Genomic DNA, 21,305 nt, shown 5'->3' with positions numbered 1-21,305 from the left:
AACAGATAAAGGAGTAATAAAAATTAAAATAACAGCTACAGCAAATAGTGCAACTGGCACTGTTAAGAGAAAGGTATGCTCTGATAACAGAATTGTTGATATGAGGGCAAGGGCAGTGGCTTTATGACAGTGTAGGAGTAGAACATGAACGAGTCAGCTGAACTTTACACAAGCTGATGCCATTATTAAAAATCATGGAGTGATTTTTGCAACAATAGTGTAATGGGATCAATGGTTTCCAGATATATCTTCAGAAAATTATTATTGATCTTGGTTATCAACTTCCATCCAGTTTGTTTAATGCTACTGCTTTTAAATAATAATTTTGTCTATAGAGATAATAACTTCTGGTTAGTTCTACTGAACTTCTGACAGACACAATTTCCCTTTTATTCCACGACATTTTTCAAAAAGGTGTCTTTAGGCTCAAGTTCAACACAGGCTAGGACTAACACAGCATGTGAGACACTCCTCTTAAAAAGAAGCTCCAACTCTAAGTCACGCTGGTTTTTATTGGTTCAGCTATGGAAAGACCTCCCTCACTTGCACAAATTTCTCATGTATTTTGTCTTCTGTGAATGCTTTCCCCTCTATATAAAAACTCTTTTCTTAGATGAGGCTTTCTACCTGCAAAATCTATAGAAGGAGAACTAATAAAACATAAGTCATAGACAGAAACCTTGAGTGGTCAACTGTCCTTAAATAAGGGCCTGCATGTTATGCATACTTGAAACAGATGTTCTGTTTGTGCACATCTGGATTTGTGTTGAGAGTGTCTTCTTCTGCCTGCTTCCAACTGTGGATAAGAGCCAGGGTAAAAACCAAGAGAAGTTCACAAACTCTGTGTTCCTGATCTATCTGCATGTAGTCATGACATCATTACTGTGCTTAATTAGCATTAGCTATGAGTGACTAATGTTATTTATTAATTACTATTAAATGCACTAGGAGCCTAAACCTGGAAAAAATATAGAGGGTTAATCTCAATTAAAGATAACAGAATGGTGTAGATCAAGGAGGCAGGGAAACAAATTCCAAGGTGTCAGTAATCTATTAGCTGGTTTATAATGTTATATAACAAGAACTGTTATAAGATATTCAAGTTCCCAGTATTAGAATAATAGAATCATAGAATATCCTGAGTTGGAAGGGACCTACAAGGATCATCAAAGTTCAGTTCCTGGCCCAACACAGAACAAACCCAAGAATCACACCACATACTTGAGAGCACTGTCCAAACATTTCTTGAGCTCTGACAGGCTGGTACTGTGATTGTCTCACCTCCCCTCCTCCCCACCCCTTATTTACCTATTCCTCAAATGTCAAATTTTTAAATGTGCCAAAGGGTCACTGACATCCCAGGATAACTGCGATTATGAAGGAAAGCAGTGAGATTGCTGTAAAAGGATGTAGTACACTGAAGCTAGTGGAGATGAAATAAAGCTAATCATGAAGATCAGGTTAGAGAAATAGGTAGAATATACTGAAATAAAATCAACAAGAAGAGAGTGCTAGGATTTAGAGGAAGTGAGGGAGTATAATCGGCAGACAGGAAAGATGTCTGGAATTTTTCTTTTGCATTATTATTTTAAATATCAATCTAAAAGGATATTGTGCAGTGGCTCATGTGTTTGTAATTCATTGTCTGCTACTTGTGTTTTAACATGAGGGGTCAGGAATCAGTCTCCTGCACTTCCTTCATGACCCTGTCTGCATCCTTGGGCACACCACTTTACATGCCTTCATTTCCTTATGAAAGATACATTACAAAAGCAGTATGCAGCATTTGGATTTAGGACTAATGATTCAGATTTCATAACTAATAAGTACTGAACATGCAACCAGAATGTTCAAGGTTTCTTCAAAGCGCCCACTTAGTATCTGAGCTAAACTCCATCAAGGAACAGGGGGGAAAAGACCCTGGACAAACCAGGAAGCTGCTGACAGGTCTGTTTGTACAGGGGTGTCTCTGTTCTTTTCCAATTCACGATAGTGTGTCACTACTTTTTCACTAAGCCATCCTCAGGAAAAAGAAATTGTGCTCCATATGTAGTTAAGAAGACAGTATTCTAAAATTTCCCTAACTCTTCTTGATTATTCCAGTGTGAACAGATCCATGATAAACACTGGACACGCAGATGCATTTCTAAATAGGTAATTATCCCCTAAAAAGCTAGAAATTCAGGGGTTTTAGAACCAATTACATAACTGCCAGTACAGAATCTCTCTTCATATACCACTAAAGTATTAACATCATCCAGCTATATAATCAATAATCTTAGAGTGAACCATATTCTCCAATATGCATTTTGTAAATCACTACTGATACTTACATCAATGCTCACTTACACTGTGCATGATCCCCTACCTCCCAAAATTTTAAACATTAAAAAGGACATGAAATTTAGAACATAATTCTAGGTTTCTTAACACAAGAGCCTGTATTGCAGCTAATAATGACCCAGAAAAAGACTAGATGATGAAAAATCAGCATCAGGGAAATGCAGTTTTGATGATACATAGATGAGCACCCATGACCAAGAGATGTTGCTCTATAAATCCATATGGGTGGCAGTGGGTGAAAATCGATAGCTGAATCTTTATTGGCACTGCAGTAGAACTACCTGGATTTATGGCTCAGTAAAGATGGGTGCAGAAGCACCTCTAAGGCTCAGATGCTGCTGGGTAGCTCCCCTAGGGAAAAGTCCCACATCAGGAAGCTTCACCCGTACCAGGATTCCTACTGCCTTGTGTTGTGAGGGCTTAGACACTAGGGGCACCATTCACACATCCTCTGTCACCTAAGTTGTATACCGTGTTGGACAAAACAGGTTTTAGAACCTTTAGTCAACCTGCTGCATAATGTCAGATGTGCTCTGAAGGGAACAGAAAAAATTCTAGGCGTGGCAAATCAAAGAGAACCTATCTAAATTTTCGGAGGAGTGGAAGAAAGGTATAGCATGCCCCAGTTTTTTTAAAGGTGATCAAATTTCATTGCACAGGTAGAAAAAAAGAAACCCACTGATACTAAAAGACTGAGCTGGAACCTGACACAGGACAGGAAAGGACATATCTCTGCTTCAGGACTGGATTAATTTGACAGTTACTTTTAAATGTGTGTAAAGCATTTGAGACCTGTTTATAGGAGTGTGTTCATGAAGGAAAGGTGGCTGTGGAAATGAAGACTTAAAAGTCCATCCATTGCAAGTTTTGGGTCATCATCTAAACTAAAAAAATGGCTAGCTGACAGCTAGCTATGAAGCCTTGTAGAGGTGCTTCTTTCCCAAAACAGAATGACTTGTATCATTTCAATGCAATATTTTTCCCCAGGCACTTGGGGAAAATGCTTACCACATTCTTTGTAGTTTGAAAATTTTGCAAAACACATTTTGGGCTGCTTAAAAAAATTAAAAATCTCCAACCCTGAAATTAAATCTTCAAACCCTTAAATTTAAACTCCATATATGCCTAGTTTCTGTTCCCTTACTCTCTTAACAGATAATTTTAAACCTGAAGCAATTACAGTGCATCCCTTTGGTGATGTTCTCTAAAGGAATGTTCTTTTCCTGTCCTCTCCACCAAGCCTCAAAAAAGAGGGAATTATATATGTACACACACATATGTATATAAACATATATCTCAATAAGCATTTATAGCTGTGACAAATTTATTCTTACTGTCAATTTAATACATCTGTTTTCCATTTGAATTTGATATAGAGCCTGGTGTTTTCTATTAGATCATATAAACAAGTGCTTGATTTAAAACAGGATTATTTTTCTTCACAGAGATTGAGGGCAGCAACAAACATCACTCTTTCTGGGAATACAAATGAGGTGGTAATTCCATTAAATATAATGATTTAAATAAGACAAAAAATAATTAAAGAATTAAAAAAGCTTGTCCACAGGTCTGTTCTGTCTACTGATCTGGACAGAAATTGTTCTTGCATGACTGACTCTTTCTAGTGGATTAAACCAAAATGAGACATATTTCATTTTTCCAAGTGTGCATGCTTGGAAAGATCAATCAGTTTGCTGTCATTAGCAGTACTGATGTGAAACCCAAAGCAAGGCAGGCACTTCACTCTATTGGTTGAAGTTCACTTTCTGTTCTAGACTTTTTAATAGCTTCTTAGAAAGACAAAAAAAGGACATTTTCCTTTTCTCTAAACTCATATTTTACTTTTATAAAAGAGGATAACTGCAAGTCTGCAGATGTAGCTTGTAAAATAAAACCTTAAAGGATTTGAGTGAGAGCATGTCATCTGACAGCGAGAGATTAGGGCCATAATCAAATTTTAATAGAAACAAACCCACCCTCAAAGAAGTAGCACATTCCTAAAACCGAATGAGCTCATCTCAGAGAGCGTATTTAATTTGTAAAGCATACCTTCACAGAAAGGCAAAGCATTGTAGATTCTGACTAATAGACACCTTGCTATTCTGTCCAAAAAGCTGGCCCATGTGGGAGGACTGGGCTGTTACTGAGTACTACCACAGCAGCCAGCCCTCCAAAAGCACCTAAGCAAACCTAAGGTACCTTGTCTTATTGAACCTCATACAACTGGCTGTGCTCCATGGATCCAGCCTGTCCAGATCCCTCTGCTGACTGTTCCTACCCTCCAGCAGATCAACACTCCCAACCAACTTAGTGCCATCCGTGAACTCAGTAAGGCTGCACTTGATCCCCTCATCCAGAGGATCGATAAAGATATTAAACCCAACCGGCCCCAACACTGAACCCTGGGGAACCCCACTAGTGACCAGCCAACAGCTGGATGTAGCTCCATTAAACACTCTCTGGGCCTGCCCATCCAGCCAGTTATTTACCCAGTGAAGAGTGCAGGCGTGCAAGCCACGAACAGCCAGTTTCTTCAGGAAAATGCTGTGGGAAGCAGTGTCAAAGTCTTTACTACAGTCTAGGTGCACACATTCACACTCTTTTTTTCTCATCCACCAACTAATACATTGCCACAGAAGCAGATCAGGTTGGCCAAGCAGGACCATTCATGAATCCATGCTGCCTGGGCCTGATCCCCCGGTGGTCTTGCATGTGCCATATGATGGCACTCAAGATGATCTGTTCCTTCCCCAAAACCGAGGTGAAACTGACAGACCTGTAGTTCCTCTCTTGCTAATCAGGCTCTGAAAAATAAAACTTCATGCACATTCAACCCAGACAGTAAATCATTTGGAAATATATGATGATGGAATTAAACTAAAATTCAGCCTATTAGGAAGAATGCTTTGACACCACCTGTGCCAGGAATAGATCTGCTGATTTGTAGTGATTTACAGAAGCACTACTGTTGATGGTAGACCATTTGTGATTCAGAGAGGGAAAGGGAAATATGGAATAAAAATACAGAGACAAATGAAGTGTGAATAAGCTAGAACAGTAGTGAAATTCAAAAGGAGAAAGTATTATCTATTTGGTTTCTAGTACATCCCATTTTAATATCAGTATCTGAAGAAATGTGGCTTCCATTAGAGCATCTGGTAAGAAAGGCACAAATGAGATTTATGACCTGGTGTTTTCTTTTTTCCCCCCCACTAATTTTCAAGAGATTATGCAAAGGAATAAAAATAACATTAGAATCTAAGCAATTTATAGCAACTTGCTAAGTCACCTAGCTGATCTCATCCTAGAAAATGACAAGTCAAATGGCAAATGAGTTAGAATAAGAGTTGAAAGATCTTGAAACTTGGAATAAACCAGGAATTTTGTTCCTGTGTCTAGATACAGAATAGTGGTTTACATGGCTCTACAGAGCATCTTTGAATGAACTAAGTAGTTTATGTTTACACAAGAAATGGTGAGAAACAACATGTACACTGATTGCACTGCAGCAGGCATGAGGACAGATCTTCTGCAATCAAAATGAAACAGAAGGGCTCTGAGAATTTCACAGCTTACTGGCCTCAGCTCTCTGGCTGTCAATGTACTCCATGACACTGGGGCCTAAGTAACCATTTGCCAAGAAAGCCTGGAAAAAGTTCTCATCAGTTCTTAGATCCAGGAGGAAAAATATAAGCACTTGCAAACCATGGTATGTATTTTACAGTGGTACAAAGTATATATGAATAGCATTTTCTCCTAGTGAAAAACCTCAAACAAATAGAAATAGCTATAATGCAAAATAGACATCTAACCCTTCCTCCAATGTTTTGTAGGGTTTTCTTTTTGGTTTTTCTGAAGCTTCATATTTTCACACCTAAGATTCAGATCATTATGTTTCCTGATGTAGCAGATAAGATGTAGAAATCCAAACTTTCACTCAATACTTCACATTGGACTTTCAGCCACAAGTGTAGTTATGCAAAGGCTTCAGCTTAAATTATTAAACACTATTTCTTATTTTTTAGGGGTACTTTAGCTTGATAAAACAATTTCGGTCAGCTCAATAAATTATAATCAGTATTTTTATTAAAGGGAATGTTTTCCATAGTAAAGCTAAACCAGTGGAAAAAAAAATTAAATGGGATTTTTGTTTGTAGGAAAAGGCAGTATAGCATATGAAATGTACCCAAACTAAAAGGCAGCACTTTGGAACTTTTATTTGGGAGTACAAAAACATTTTTACACACTCGGCTAGGACAAAAACATCTTTTCAGAATTGTGCTGGTTTTAAGTCCCATGAAACCAGCTCAAATGGCTACATTTTGCCTTGCCTTCCAAAGGATGTGTTCAGTACAGAACCACAGAATATGCTGAGTTGGAAGGGACCCACAAGAATCATTGAGTCCAACTCCTGGCCCTGCACAGGACACCCCAAGAGTCACACCATGTGCCTGAGGGCATTGTCCAAACGCTTCTTAAAGTGTCTCAGCCTTGGTGCTGTGACCGCTTCCCTGGGGAGCTGTTCCAGTGCCTGGCCACCCTCCGGGGGAAAACTTTTTTCTAATATCCAACATAAACCTCCCCTGTCACAACTTCAGGCCATTCCCTCGGGTCCTGTCACTGCTCACCACAGAGAGGAGATCAATGCCTGCCCCTCCTCTTCCCCTCAACAAGGGAGGTTGTAGACTGCAATGAGGTCTCCCCTCAGTCTCCTCCAGGCTGAACAGACCAAGTGACCTCAGCCACATACGGCTTCCCCTCAAGGCCCTTCATCATCCTCACTGACCTCCTTTGGATGTTCTCTAATAGTTTAATATCTTATATCGTGGTGACCAAAACTGCACACAACAAAATAGGCTTGGGTTGGTTGCAATTTTGTTGTTTCTGGAATTGGGATGGAAATGGAGAAAAGATGAGTAAATATGAGTTAGAACAACCTTATGGACTTCTTGTACCACACTATGATCAGAACTCTTGCTCCAGGAGTAGTTCTGATGTATCACTTAATATTTCCTGAAAACTATAAAGCTGGTGTGTATTGAGCCAATCATGCTTTTATTTCTAATATTTTATACCTCATCTGTCGTTCATTGTGGCAGAGAAATGGACTCTTATAGGGTGGATGCAGAATAAAATAAAGTTTGCATGGATTCAAGCAAAGACAGTTTACCTTTGTGAATCATTGTTATTAGTTGTATTACAGAACAGAAAAGTGACTGAACCCCTGAGACCAATAGCTAGAAAAATAAAATTCTGGTTTACTCATGAACATGTTATTTTGACTCTGGAATATGCTTTGAGAGAAACATGGATCTCCACATATTCATTCTTTATAGAGGAAAACACTTCAAGTCACATTTTTGCTGGCTACAATGTTTGAAAAACCTTCCAATGTTGCAACACGAAACAGAACTTTCCACATGCCCAGTGCATATATGTCAGAAATATCAATAAAAGTAATTGTTTTGTTATTCTCGAGGGATAACTATGAATACTTTTACTTTATACATAATTTATAGACATATTAATACAAAGCTAGCAAGGCAAGACATGAAATGAGACACATACATCCAACAGGTCAGTAGCTGGAACATCTCATTTCCGTGTTACCCTTGAGCTAGGACACTGGCATTTTATACACTTGTTCAGATGAGACTGATGTGCAAATTGTAAAGCTTACAGTTAAGGAAATGAAGGTTATATAACATGATGAGGTGCATTTATCAAGTCATCATAAATGCATTCTCTGTATGGCAGGTGATTAGAAAAATGCTAATTTTAACACTGGAGATGTTACATGGTACGTTGTGCATTGAGTTGCACCAATCTGTCATTCAAACAGCAAAGGAATAGCACCAAAACACTATGGCTTATGTGCACTTTGACTTTATAGGAAGTCTAAAAAGAAAATAAATCTCACTCATTAAGATGAAGTATCAAGTTCATATGCTTCTAGTGCGAATTTGCATCATTTCTGTTTTGAACTTTGTGCCTTAAGAAAAGCTATGCCACTGTTGTTGAAATAGACGAGTTTTATAAATAACCTTTTCACGGAATCATAAATAATTAAGGTTGGAAAAGACCTCTAGGATCAGTGAGTTAAATAATTAACCCAGAACTGCCAAGTCCACCACTAAGCCACGTTTCCAAGCACCACATCTACGTGTCTTTTGAAAATTTTCAGGGATGGCCATGCTACCACTTCCCTGGGCAGCCTGCTCCAATGCTTGACAACCTTTTCTGTGAAGAAATTTTTCCTACTATCCAATCTAAATGTTCACAACTAATGGCACAACTGGAGGCCATTTCCTCTTGTCCTACTGCTTTTTACTTGGGAGAAGGGATGACCCCCACCTCACTACAGCGTCCATTCAGATTCTTTTGAACAGATGCATTTATTTGCAGATCTTCATATACACATTTTGTGATAAACCAGAAGCATTTTACCAGAAAGTTCATAGAATGAATGAATTACTGACAGCTGCCACATTCACACAGAAAGTGAAGTGGCTATTACAAAAAAAAATGACATCAGGAAATAAAGAGCATTCAGGACTTTAAAGCCCATACATCTAAAGTATAGTAGAAATTTACCAAACAAAAAGGAATTAAGTGTAAGGAAATTCATACCTGGAAACCAATTTGGTTAACTTCTCTTTTATGAGATATGAAAATGCAAAATATTAATTCACAAGCCTTTTTTTTTTTTTTTTGGTCTCCTCAGTGCTTCCAAAGACAAAAGTGAGTTGATTAACAAAGCTTCAGAAATTAAATCAGATAGCTGAGAAGTTTCAGGACTTGTAACTCTATTTAATGTTTCCACCAATAAGTCTGCAACTTTTATGTAAATTGACTTAATATTTAAGCCTACTCATAAATCTGGTCTGCATAAAAGGTACTTTTAAAAAAACCACTCCAAGCTATAAAGCCTACCAACTTTAGTGAAAACAATATGCATTTAAATAGTCCTGCAGCTCTGACATGAAGGCTGTATTTTGTTTCTGCTTGTTCATCAGGAACAGAATTGGCCCTCAGGGATCTGATCTTTCAAACTTGCTTAAAGTCAAACACATGAAGAGGTCCACTGGCTTCAGTGGAACTACTCATATCCCAAAAGCTAAGCACATGCACAAATCCCTATCATCTTACAAATGTGCAAAACCAACACAAGATCTTTGTGTGGGTTTGCTCCCAGCTGATGATGCTTTCAATGAAGGAGAAAAGGTACATTAGATTTGTGTAGCATGGCTGTAGCACATCTGAGGGCTGAGCTAGAATTGGATCAGGTACTGTTATACAAAATACAGAAACCTGTTTCTTTAGCTCTCTATAGGACACATAGCTGTGTGGTGTAGGGATAGACAGAGACTGCTTCATTACACCATAGAGCTGAGAGTGATGCTGCTGTGACCTGCCGGGTGCTGATACAGCACAGCAACAAGTTCACACAGGTTTAATTTCCAGACCTGCTGAAGGAACAGGTCCTTGCATTAAAAAAGACTCAAGAATGGACCATCGGCTCAGTTTGGGAATCAGCATTCCTTAGATAATTTGTATTACCCAATAAAAAGTACAAATTATGACATACAAAGATTAATGAAATGAGATGCCTTAAATCAATCAACAGTCAGGCAAATTTCAAAGCAAAACCAGACAAATGACTGATGGAAAAGTATAGATGAGCAGACAGTTTTGGACTCTTACAATGAATTTCTACAACTAAATCCATCAGAAGGAAAAGAGGTAGAAGGGATTAGAACAGCACCAAATTAAGCCAGTAAAGTTAAAAGGAAAATAAGGACATTGAACAGATCTATCTCCAACTGATGCTGTTACATTATTACACAATTTTTCTGATGTAATTACAGTTTTAGGACAGACATAGAAGTGAACACTCTTATATTTGAAGCAAGGAGGATTTAGAGCCACGGGACTTAAATTAACCTGAGGCTGAAAGTGAAAAACACAAAAGACTAACAAGAGCCTATATAAAATAATGACAGCAGGAACAGGATAGAAATAAATCTCCCACCAACAATAACACAAAAGAGAAATAAAAGACAGATTTCAAGACTGGCTCACTCAGGCCACAGTGAAATAGCAGTAAAGGCAGCGTGCAAGTAACCTCTGATCCTGGCAAATCCCGTGCTCACACAGCAATGAAAATTGTTAAATGGAAAGATGTAGTAAGAATTGTGGAGCTTGGTGGAGGAATGCACCTGCCTGCAGGGAACAGCCTGGAGGTTGATCTGCACAGGCACAGTCCTCTGCATAAGTAACAAGCTCACCTGTACACACAAAAAAATTCTCCTATATTTCTGTCCAAACAGGTACTAAATGCAGGTACAAGTGTAGGAATCTCATCATACTCTGGACCCTAACTCTTTTATGGCCTTTGAGACCCCCATGTTTTTCACTTTGATTAAAAGAGAGGCAATAATGGTGGCTGGTTGCATATGATCTTTCATTATCATTACATATTCATGGAAGAAGCAGTAGTTTTCCCATCCTAGAAAATTTTTCATACTTTAACAATTTCCCCTACAGCAAGATTACTTCAAGTCCTTTCAAAACTTTTAGGAGGGCCAAAGGTAAAGACCAAATAGCCCAGTGTTATTCGTTGGCACATTTGGATTCTGCTTCTGTTATAAACATATGGGACCCTCCGTAAGAAACTTGCTGTTTTGAGGTGTCTAACTCTATACAGAATATCTATTACAAACCATCTCAAAATAAATACATTCAGGTGAATATACAGACTGATGAGTCGTTCTGCAAGAGAAAAGCTTTGTCAACAAATAACTGACCAGCTACAACTTAAGCGTGTCATAGTCTCTCTCTAGTTTTATGAATTAGAATTAAAAAATTAAGGCTATTACAACACATCTTTAAAGACTGACACTCTGGGACATTTTCATGCCAGATCTGCCTCTCAGGTTTGCACTAGCACTGTCTGTCATGTTCAATCAGACGCTTACAAAAATCATCCAAAGGTGAAGCAACCCGTGCATCCAAAGGTGAGCATCCAGTGCAACATAACGCTGGTGGGAGATACACAACAACTCTGCAAATGATGCTGTCAGAAGACAGGATTATCTAAAAGACAGGATTCTATGTATTGATATACATAGGGTAATTTTTCCTTAGCACATTATATAGAAATAGATAATCTGTGTCCGTGATAAATGCTTACTTAATATACAACATATTCAAATCGCAGAGTCATAGAATCGATTAGGTTGGAAAAGACCTTTAAGATTGTCGAGTCCAACCTATGACTAAACACCACGTTGTCAACCAGACCATGGCACCAATTGCCACATCCAGTCTTAAACACCCCCAGGGACAGTGACTCCACCACTTCCCCGGGCAGCCCATTCCAAATTCCGAATCTGTTTTGAAGGCTAACTAAACAAATGGCGCAGCGACCCGCAAGAGCCCCGAGCCCCGGTGATGCTGGCGGGTGTCCGGCGCAGCAGCACCGCCCGGCGCCTGGCGGGAGGCTCCGGCCGGGGCGGCGAGGGTGCCTCATCCTCTGCCAGCGCTGCCGCCGCGCTCCTTCAGCCCTGCGAGTTACGCCATGCAGGGGCGACCTCTGCTGTTCCTTTTGTTTTCAGAACTACAAAAGCGGGAAAAAAACCCCAGCAAAACAAAACAAACCAAACCAAACCACCACTTTCCTTTTGCGGAGGAGGAGGGGAAAGAGCCTTTCGACATTCTTCCAGTGTATCGCAAATTATCTTCCCCGATCCTCTCTGCTAGCTCAGTCTGTTGTCCTCAATATTAGACATCTGAATACGAGATCATTATTTGAGACAAATATATGGTATTTATATACAAGTATTTACATAGCAGATGTCTTATTTGGACTGTGAAAACAAAAGAAATGAAATAACTTGTCTATACTGAAGGCAGTTAAAGAACTTGACCAAAAAATCCAGTTAGCTAATATTCTACATGAGCTGGTGATTTCAAATCATGTCTTTTTTTTACAGGTTGTACTAAGAATGACATTTGGGCATGATGCAGGAAATGAAGTTTTTACAATCAGTGCTAATGGTGAAACCTCTCTGGATGTTCCCTTCATACCTCCACAACTTGCAGAGTACAAAGAAGCCACATCTCACACTGAAATAATATAACAAATTCTGCTCTATTTTTTAGCAATGGAAAAAAACCCAGCAGCACAGCAGCAGTGTTCTCCACTCCCCCAAATAACCAAAGCTTTCTCATTATTTCTGTTTAAAGGTGTTTTGTTGGCCATCTAGAGCAGCCTTCTAAAAATTTTTGTCTTTCTTTGCTATTTTTATTAAAATTTTAGATAAATTGGGCAGGAAACATTTGCATGCAAGAACATAAACCTAGATTCTTTTTAATTCTCTAGTGCATTTAGAAAATTATCTAAAGGTAACTCCAAGGACTTCTCTACATTCTTTTTAAGGAGGTACCAAACACTAAAAACCACCAGGTTTTAACATAAAGAAAGGATCACGACTTCCTTTTTTCACTTAAGTAGATAGGCACAAAAGTTTAAGGTCTTTTCACTTTCAACAAATTTCTTTCACTGGCCACCAAGGAAAATGAAACAAAAGAAAAATAAAAGGAAAAAAGGAGAAATATGTTCTATCCGTTTTCAACATATCTTCAGTTATGTGAAAACTTACCTTTGAACTTCTACCTTAAGCACAAAGTATTAATTTCCCCTTTAAGCATAAAGCATTTCCAAAAGCCAGAGTAGAAAAATGTAATTGCTGTGCCATCATTGGAAACTATGCTCAAATAGAAACTTGACTTTGTTTCACAAAAATCACCTGGTGTTTAAAGCCCGAAATAAAAGGACAGTACCATCAGCATTTATATTGACAAGAATGTTCCTAAATGCCTTATCAGGGTGATTTAATTTTCCATCTGTCTGCTGGATTTGCTTTGCATGAAGATCTGGACACATACAAGAATGTGTGTGTTTTCTTTTTCTGCCATACTACTAAGAAAGTAACTCAGGATCACAGAGCAGCCTTTTGCTGCAACTAATCCCTCCGGATCTGGCCGAGCCTTTCAGGCTGTGCTTCCTGTCTCAACCCGCCTATGCGTTCTGAAAGCAGAATGAAAAAACCCAAAAATTTGGCAAACAGCCATTAAAAAACCAAAAAAACAAAAAAAAAACCCCCAAAAAACCCAAAACATTTGCTATGCAGGTCGAACTTCAAAGAATGTTTAAACCCCCCCCCAAAAATGAACAGTGCAGAATTCTAGTTATTCCTTGGCTTCATCACATGGTGTCAGGGTCTTTTCTAGGGTCAGATTTGAGCCCTCAGTAGTGGGAAACCCCAATCTCTCTACAGCATAGGGAAGAAACTGCAGTGTTTACATCATCAGAGTTAAAACAACTTCACTGAGGCAAGGCTAAGGACCTGATTATTTTTCCGTATCAGCAAGAGTTGATTTAGAAATCCACAAAATAAACCAAAAAGCTATTTTTTACCTCTCAGTTAAGATTATCAGTAAGTTATTTTAAAAGTATGATTCTTCTCAATATTTAAACCCAGTAGTAGTGACTAATAGATGTGAGAACCACATTTACTATGAACATAATTACCAACAGATCAAAATCTAGGACCAGACTGACCACCTCTTACACACAGTGGAGACCTTCATGTTTGCAAATTTCAACAGATTGAGATCATCTATACATACGGGCAGCAGAGTAAGGAAGGATGCATGAACCTATACTTCTATCTTGTCCCCTATTTTAACTTCAGACTGCTATATGCAAATATAAATGACAAAGTCTTCAAAGCATTCTACAGACCTCTACAGGCCACATGCTGTGTTTAGGTAAGTAGGCATCTATCACATCATAGAAGTTATCAAATGACTGTCACTTTGTGAGCACTCCCATGAAGCATCCTCTTATGATGGAGAGCCCAGAAGATCTCTCTCTCTCTCTCTCTGAATTTATGATCTACCCATGCACACAGATCAGGCCAGCTTAGTCACAGCATGGGTAACTTCCCACCCCCAGTAATAGCAATAAAGCAAGCTCCACAATGCCTCAGAAGTCCCTAATGTCCATGGGATGTCAGTGCTAGCTTTTTCAACAGAACCCCTATTATTAGCCTGCTCCCTTCTCTCACTACAGAAAGAGAACACGACAGTAGGGAATTGACCAGACCTTACATTTCCACACACAACAGGTTGTATGTGCTCCCTTTTTATCAACATGTGGCATGTCAACAATAGAGGAGTTTTGGTTTTTTGTTTGTTTGGGGGTTTTGTTGTTGTTGATGATGGTTTTTTTTTGTTTGTTTGTTTTTTTGTTTGTTTTGGGTATTTTTTCATTTGATTGTGTTTGCATTTGTTCTGGTTTGTGTTTAATAGTGCCAAGCCACACTTCTGCTTCCTAAACGGGGCAGAACATTCTATTCATCTCCCACAGCAGCATAAATCTTCCTTCATTATTCTTTGGGAAAAAAGCAGACTTACCTTTTCCTGACCTTTTTTTGTTTTTCATGATAGGAAGGAAAAACAATTATTCTTGCTATGTTCTGAAGATTTTTAAGCTTACAGAAGTGTTTATGGATAGAATGGCATTTATTTTGATTACATATTCTTAATAACAAAGGAACAAGCATTAGCACTGCAGGTAATGCAAGAACGCAGCAGAAAAAAACAGGCTGGTGAATATGAGAAAATCGTATCAGCATTCCTTCCTCAAAACACAGGAAACACCTATTGTCCATACCACTTTTCATCATGGGCACTGAAGCAGGATTAGAAGAGTGCTTAACCAGACTATTTAACCTTCACTGAAAGACGTAGAGTAACCCAGAAAGTTCCCACTCTGTCACTACCTATGCCCCTCCAAACCATCTCCCTCCCATGGTATGAAATATAACTAGACATTTCTTTCCTTCCCAGTGATTTATTGTTCTGTAGATAAATTTAATCCTCCCCACTGTCTCCCACATAGTTATTTTGCAAAAACTCGGACCCAGGAAAGACTTATTAAAAGGAATATAGATTTGCTATTATAAAGGAAGATAACAGCCCTACTGTCCCTACAGCTGCCTTCAGAGGGGTAGAAGTTCACTACACATTGCATCACCACGTATTGCTCTGTATGTCTCTTGGAGGTTTAAGATTAAAGTACTCCTTAGTAAAACAGTAAATAAATAGTGGCAAAGAATTGTGATACACACATATTATGCCATTTTACATAATAGCCATAAACGTGTGTTCTATACCAGAGTCTCTGGTACAAATGGTATAAAGAACAAAACAGTGCCATTTTTTGCTTCACCTTTAAAGACAATGAGACTTCTTAATGCTGCAGAAGTTTTTCTCTCTGATGAAAAAGGAACGGGCTATTTCCTACAATTGCCAAAGGGCTGAGATCTGCCAAGGAGGCTCATTTTGCTTGCATCATCTTAAAGGAATGATCCACCAAGGTATATACTGGCCAGCACAGCATCTGGAAACTTTTCAGCTGAAATTGAATGCCAGAGCTCACTGTGGCAAAATATAAGAAAGCTATTTACAATGACACATATGACAATAAAGATCAGAGCATAGTTTTGGCACAGAAGAAAATTCAAGCCTTAAATTTCTTTATGTTTGCCAATATCTGGTTTAGTACAATTATTCACTTAACAAGGCTTTTATTTATTCATTTCAAGAAAGAAGATAATGGCCTCAAGTATTTAATTACTAAGGCAGACTAAAGGGGAAGAAAAAAACTCCTTAAACCACATCTTAAAAAAAAAAAAGGAAAAAAACGATGCCAACCCACAAAACCTTTTCAAATATGCTCTTAAACTGTCCCAGAATTTTTTTTACTGATGTTTTATCCTTTCTCTGGAAATTCTCCTTCTGTTTCTCCGGAATATGTACAATACAAATTCTAGACAGAAACCTAATAAGCAAGTAATACACACCTACACAAATGTATACACAAGTTCATTACTAGATACTTCAATACTTATATATTCTGTGCCATGGAAAGCACACATTCCATGTACTTATATAGATAGATAGATAAGCCACTAGTTGAGTGGCGAGTACTAAAGAGGAAAATTATGTCTTGAAATATGACTGGGTGATTATATTTAGACTCTGAAAGATCCACTGAAGGGGGAATCATCTGCTTTACTAAGTAAACTCCTGGAATAAACACTGGATGTACGGTATTCCGTCTGCAACCTAGCAAATCGTTGCAGTGTAGAACATTGTGTGGATTATGAATGTGCATTAAATTAAATATTGTTACAGAGTTTTTTGCCTGCCTTAGGATGCACTCAACACTTTCCTCCTTCCTGTCTGACAATACGTTGCCATGCTATAAAAGCCCTAATGCCCATTTCAACGATTAGCTGTACATCAGCATTACTACTTCAAATCCACAAGTTTCGCATCAAGCATTAAATGGGATGAATATTGATCTGCTAAAGAGGATTTATTTATTTCTAGCTCTATCCAAAGATCAACTACTAGCAGCTTTTGGTGGATCTGTTGAGCTCTCACAGCACAAAGCTACTGCATACATGACACCGGACTTGACATTTCAGTTCTGGAAGAAAACCAAACAGTAAATTCACTGCAATAATCCTAGATAAATGAGATGATCACTGGAAAAGCTGAGATAGTTAAGTGGTCTATCAGAAAAGTCCAAAGGATGATATTGAATTGTTGCTACGTAGTAACCTCTCTCATGACAACATGGCACAAGATCACCATATCAGATGCCAATATCTTTGCCTTAAAAAAGCACCATGTCTTTAGATTATCTTGGAACACTTCACAATTATGTTCTGAGCTGAAAATTTTATACTCAGTATGAGTATAATCAGATACATATCAATATCACAATGTTTACCCATTCATTCCTTTTTTGTCCTGTTCAGTCAATAACACACTAATAACTGTATAATGCATTCAAGAAACACAGATATCTATTTCAACCCTCCCAGCACAGGTAGGAGGTTTCTTATCATGTTAGAGCTGTCCTCAAAATGTTCTTTTCGCTGTATTTCTGTAGGGATCACCTTTTACTCTTTGGCACCGATAAAGTAGGAAAACATACAAATGAGTGGATGAGGACTGCAAGCAGTTTGGAGATGAACTGGTGAGTTGCCTTGCCTTTTATATTCAGATGGCAAGGGTATAAGAGAATGCTATGTTTCCACTAACTTTGACAAGGAGTGTTTGAAATGCCAGTGTAAGAAGCCATGAAATTTTTGGTGTGTCACTCATACACAGGAAGCTGAAAAAGTCAGTCAAAACATTGCCTCAGTGCTATGATTTCATCAAGACATATCATTTCAGTAGCTAATAACATAGTTCTAGTCATCTGTTAAATGTTTCACTTTTATTTATCTGGTTCCTCTGCACCAACTTTCCTGTATGGGAGTATTACTTTAAAGAACACACGGAAAAGAAACAGAAACAATGACACGCAATGAGAATATTTGCTGCTATTAAAGATTGCCTCATTTTTGCCTTCTTGTAAGACCACAGTTCTCAAAAAAATCCTTCCAAAAAAACAGCAGGAAAAAACCTGTGCAGCATGTTATCAAGACCAGATCTGAAAGCTGAAAACCAATGCTTTGTTTTGTTTGCTTGAACTCTGTGAATTCCTAAATGTCCTTGCCACAGGTAGCACTCAGTTTAATTAGGTTTTTGTCTGTAGAACAGTGTCTGCTTCACCAAGGCTAGAGGACTTTGGACCAGTTCCAAGTGTCAATGAAAGAGGAACAAAATGTATTTCAACATTAGCGCTGCATTTAGACAAACTCAAATAATCTAGTTTGTTGTTTGGGTTTTTTAAAATATATCTTCCACTTCATCTCTATATAAAAAATAAGACAGGCTTTTGAAGACAGCGTTTATATGGTCAAATATACTTCAAATGCAGAAGCTTGTATTATTTATAAAATCCCTTAAATGAAAAACCTCAAAAGAAATCTAAAAAAGTAATCTGAAATCTTTCCACGGTAATCTCTGCTTGGTTAAATATCTTTAATGGGATATCATTACTGCAGAGCCCACGCAAAGTTTTCTCTTCCAACAGACTGTTTCATTCTTTTGGAAAAACAAAACGAAACAGTATAACCATAAGTAAATAGTGTTAGGAGAGTCAGTTATATGTTGCCTGAAGCTTTCAGGCTATTTGTATCTGGAACACATGAAATGACACCAGATTCATATCCTGAGAAGTAAGAATCTTTTTCCTGTCTTTCATATTCTCATAACATGGCTCTTTATAAGCTACATTCTAGGAACAGTGTCTACCTTTGCAACATAATTTGGTCAAAAATTAATTTGAGTCACTAATTCTTTCAATTTTTTCTCCTACTAAATAAATTTAAAATAACAGAGTGTAGTATAAGGAAAACTTACATAAAAATATAATGTCTCTAAATATTTCTGTAGTTTGTTGGGAGTATCCATCAGAAGGAAATATTAGAAATATTTGCTTAACTCTGGTTTACGACATAACGCTTTTACCTAACAATAATCCCTTTCTTCACTAACACTTCATAACACTTACCAGTCTGAAAAAGATTGCACTGCTTATGGTTTGAATATAACAGCAAAATTTCAGGCATGGTGAAACTCTGTATTCTTTTATCCTGACAGCGTCCTTTTTTTTATCCAAAAGCATCCTTTTGACATCCCTATGGTAATTTCTGCCTCTGCAACTTGCTGTACTATTTAATTAAAAAAGGCATGAGCTCCTTCTTCTTCCTGCCCTTCCCCCAAACCCTTTGCACTATATTCCCAAGCTATTGAAAAATTTTTATTTTATTTATGAAAAATATTGCTCATATTTTTAAATTATTTTATGGTGAGTTTAAAATCAACCTTTTTATACTTCTCTCTCCCCCCCCACCCCTCTAGATTTACTTCCTCATCCTTAGATCACATCTAATCTGCATGCAGAAAATGAAAAAACAAAGATGCCATAAAGCAATACTTGGTGTTGAAACAGAGACACTGGTCATCCTTGGAATAATCACCAACAAGGGTATGACCAAAGGCCAAACTCTTCTGCAGAGCTTCCACCAAGTCATGTGAGAAAGAACTGCAGTGAGCTATTCATAACAGAGCAACTTCTTCAGGCAGCAGCGTCTCCCAAATGTGCCATATTAAGATGTAAATCACAGATACTTCTGCAAGTCATATTTCCACACAATAGAACATTTTCTCCTTCAGTAAAAAACATCAATTTATGTAACTTTATGTGCTAATTAGGAATTTTGTGAAATGTCAGCCTGTCCCATCCTATCTTCCCACTCCCAAGTACTCAGGTTTTACAGAATGATCATAATCCAAACAGCACTATATGATAAACTCTGTGTAATACATACACCACATGAAATACAGATGAGGATTTTTTTAACGTATTGTTCTACAAATCACAGATTCTAACACTGCCTAACAAAACTCCTAGCTGCATAGAAGGATGCAATAAACCTCTCTAACAGTAGCTGATTTGTATGCAACATTGACCATAAGGGTAACTCTTCAGTAAACCTGAATCTCATATATAATGCATAGCAGCTAATAAATCATAGTAAAATCAGGTGGCTTAAAGCCAACAATACCCAACTAGTAATGGAAAGGAGGGAAAGATTTATAGAGAAACAGACTCTGTCTGGATTTTCCTTTAAAGAGGCTCACACAGTACAGTGGGAAGATCTTGCTGTGGTTTCCAAGTGGACGCATCTGTGTCATGCTGACTCACTTCATCCTTCCCCCAATATTGCTCCTCACTTACCGCAGGTGATGCCTCTTCTCCAAAATCATCTTCTTTGACCTTCCACTGGATTTTTTTGCTTATCAGCTCCCCAGTATTTGAGCTGAAAAGGAGAGAACAGAGATCAAAATAAGATCAGAGTATTGTTCCTGAAGTTTCACAAAAACATCCCACACTAGCTTTTAAACTTAAAGAAGAATACTTAAAAAGAGCCTCCTACAACTCGCTTCTCAACCCTCAAAAAGCCATGCTACGAATTATTCAAAGTGTCACACATTTCCCAGATTCAAAATCCAACTGTATAGAAGGGAGAAAAAGTACTTCAGCGTTTACGATGGGAAGAATGTTTTTTTTGCTTTAAATATCAAGTGTAAAACTGTTCTCTCTCTTCTCATTGGAGATCCAGGAGAGCAGGATATTAGAGACGATTGCTACTGCACAGATCTGAGAAAATTCTTTTCTTGTTGTTTTAGAACTTGTCCACGGCAACCAGAGGCACTTAGCCAGGCAAAAGTGTCAGTGCAAAGATAAGATGCAGCACTTTCATGCTAAACATGTTTGCAGCTTCATCAACAGATAGTGCGATATCAACTACATATATGTAAGAACTAGCACAATACACTTATTTCTTAGGAATCACATTCTGAGGGCCTATATGTACACATAACTAATGCTGAAGTTCTTCAGGTCTCAGTTACCTTTGTGTATGTCATTTGCTCTGACTAAGGGGAAAACAACTCTCTTTGTTTTGTTTGGTTATGCTAGGTTTATGGTTGTCATTGCTGGGACCATCCTGATTCAGCATTTATCTTGGGAAAACGGCAGCAAAATTTCTAAATCAAATTAAAACCAACCCCCCACTTCTCTGCACTAAAAAGCAAATTACAAGACATCTACTTGTGCCACGCTTTTAAAGCCGGTTTTGTTATTAAAAATATCCCAGTGTCAGACTGGTACCACACGACGAAAAGCTTCTTAAAACTAAAAGCATCTTACAACATGACGATCCAACGCACAAATAAACCAAGGCCACGCTACCAAAACAAAGCCGGATTAACAGAACCCCGCACGAAGGGAGAGCCCTTGCCCTTTGCCGGGCGCGCTCCCGAAGCCCCGGCAGGGGGGAGCGAGCACTCCCCGCCCGCACCTCGCTGCCCGTGAGGGGCCCCGGGCGCGGCGCCGCTTTCCCGGCCGCGAGGCCCTGGGG

The 21,305-nt window shown here is 38.3% G+C and overlaps 1 long non-coding RNA gene across 3 annotated transcripts in view; it reads right to left on the bottom strand.

Annotated features, from left to right (window-relative positions):
- The window catches only part of LOC108447301, a 309,215-nt gene that overhangs the window by 170,908 nt on the left and 117,002 nt on the right, over positions 1-21,305 (bottom strand). For all 3 annotated transcript variants that reach the window (XR_001862789.1, XR_001862788.1, XR_001862790.1), the window contains one exon: positions 20,120-20,201. This is a non-coding gene — a long non-coding RNA (uncharacterized LOC108447301). The remainder of the gene's footprint in view (positions 1-20,119; positions 20,202-21,305) is intronic.

This window comes from Corvus brachyrhynchos, unplaced genomic scaffold (genome assembly GCF_000691975.1).
Source record: "Corvus brachyrhynchos isolate BGI_N302 unplaced genomic scaffold, ASM69197v1 scaffold175, whole genome shotgun sequence".
Taxonomy (NCBI): domain Eukaryota; kingdom Metazoa; phylum Chordata; class Aves; order Passeriformes; family Corvidae; genus Corvus; species Corvus brachyrhynchos.
Note: the sequence above shows the minus strand (reverse complement) of the source record. Positions and strands in the feature narration are given on the sequence as shown.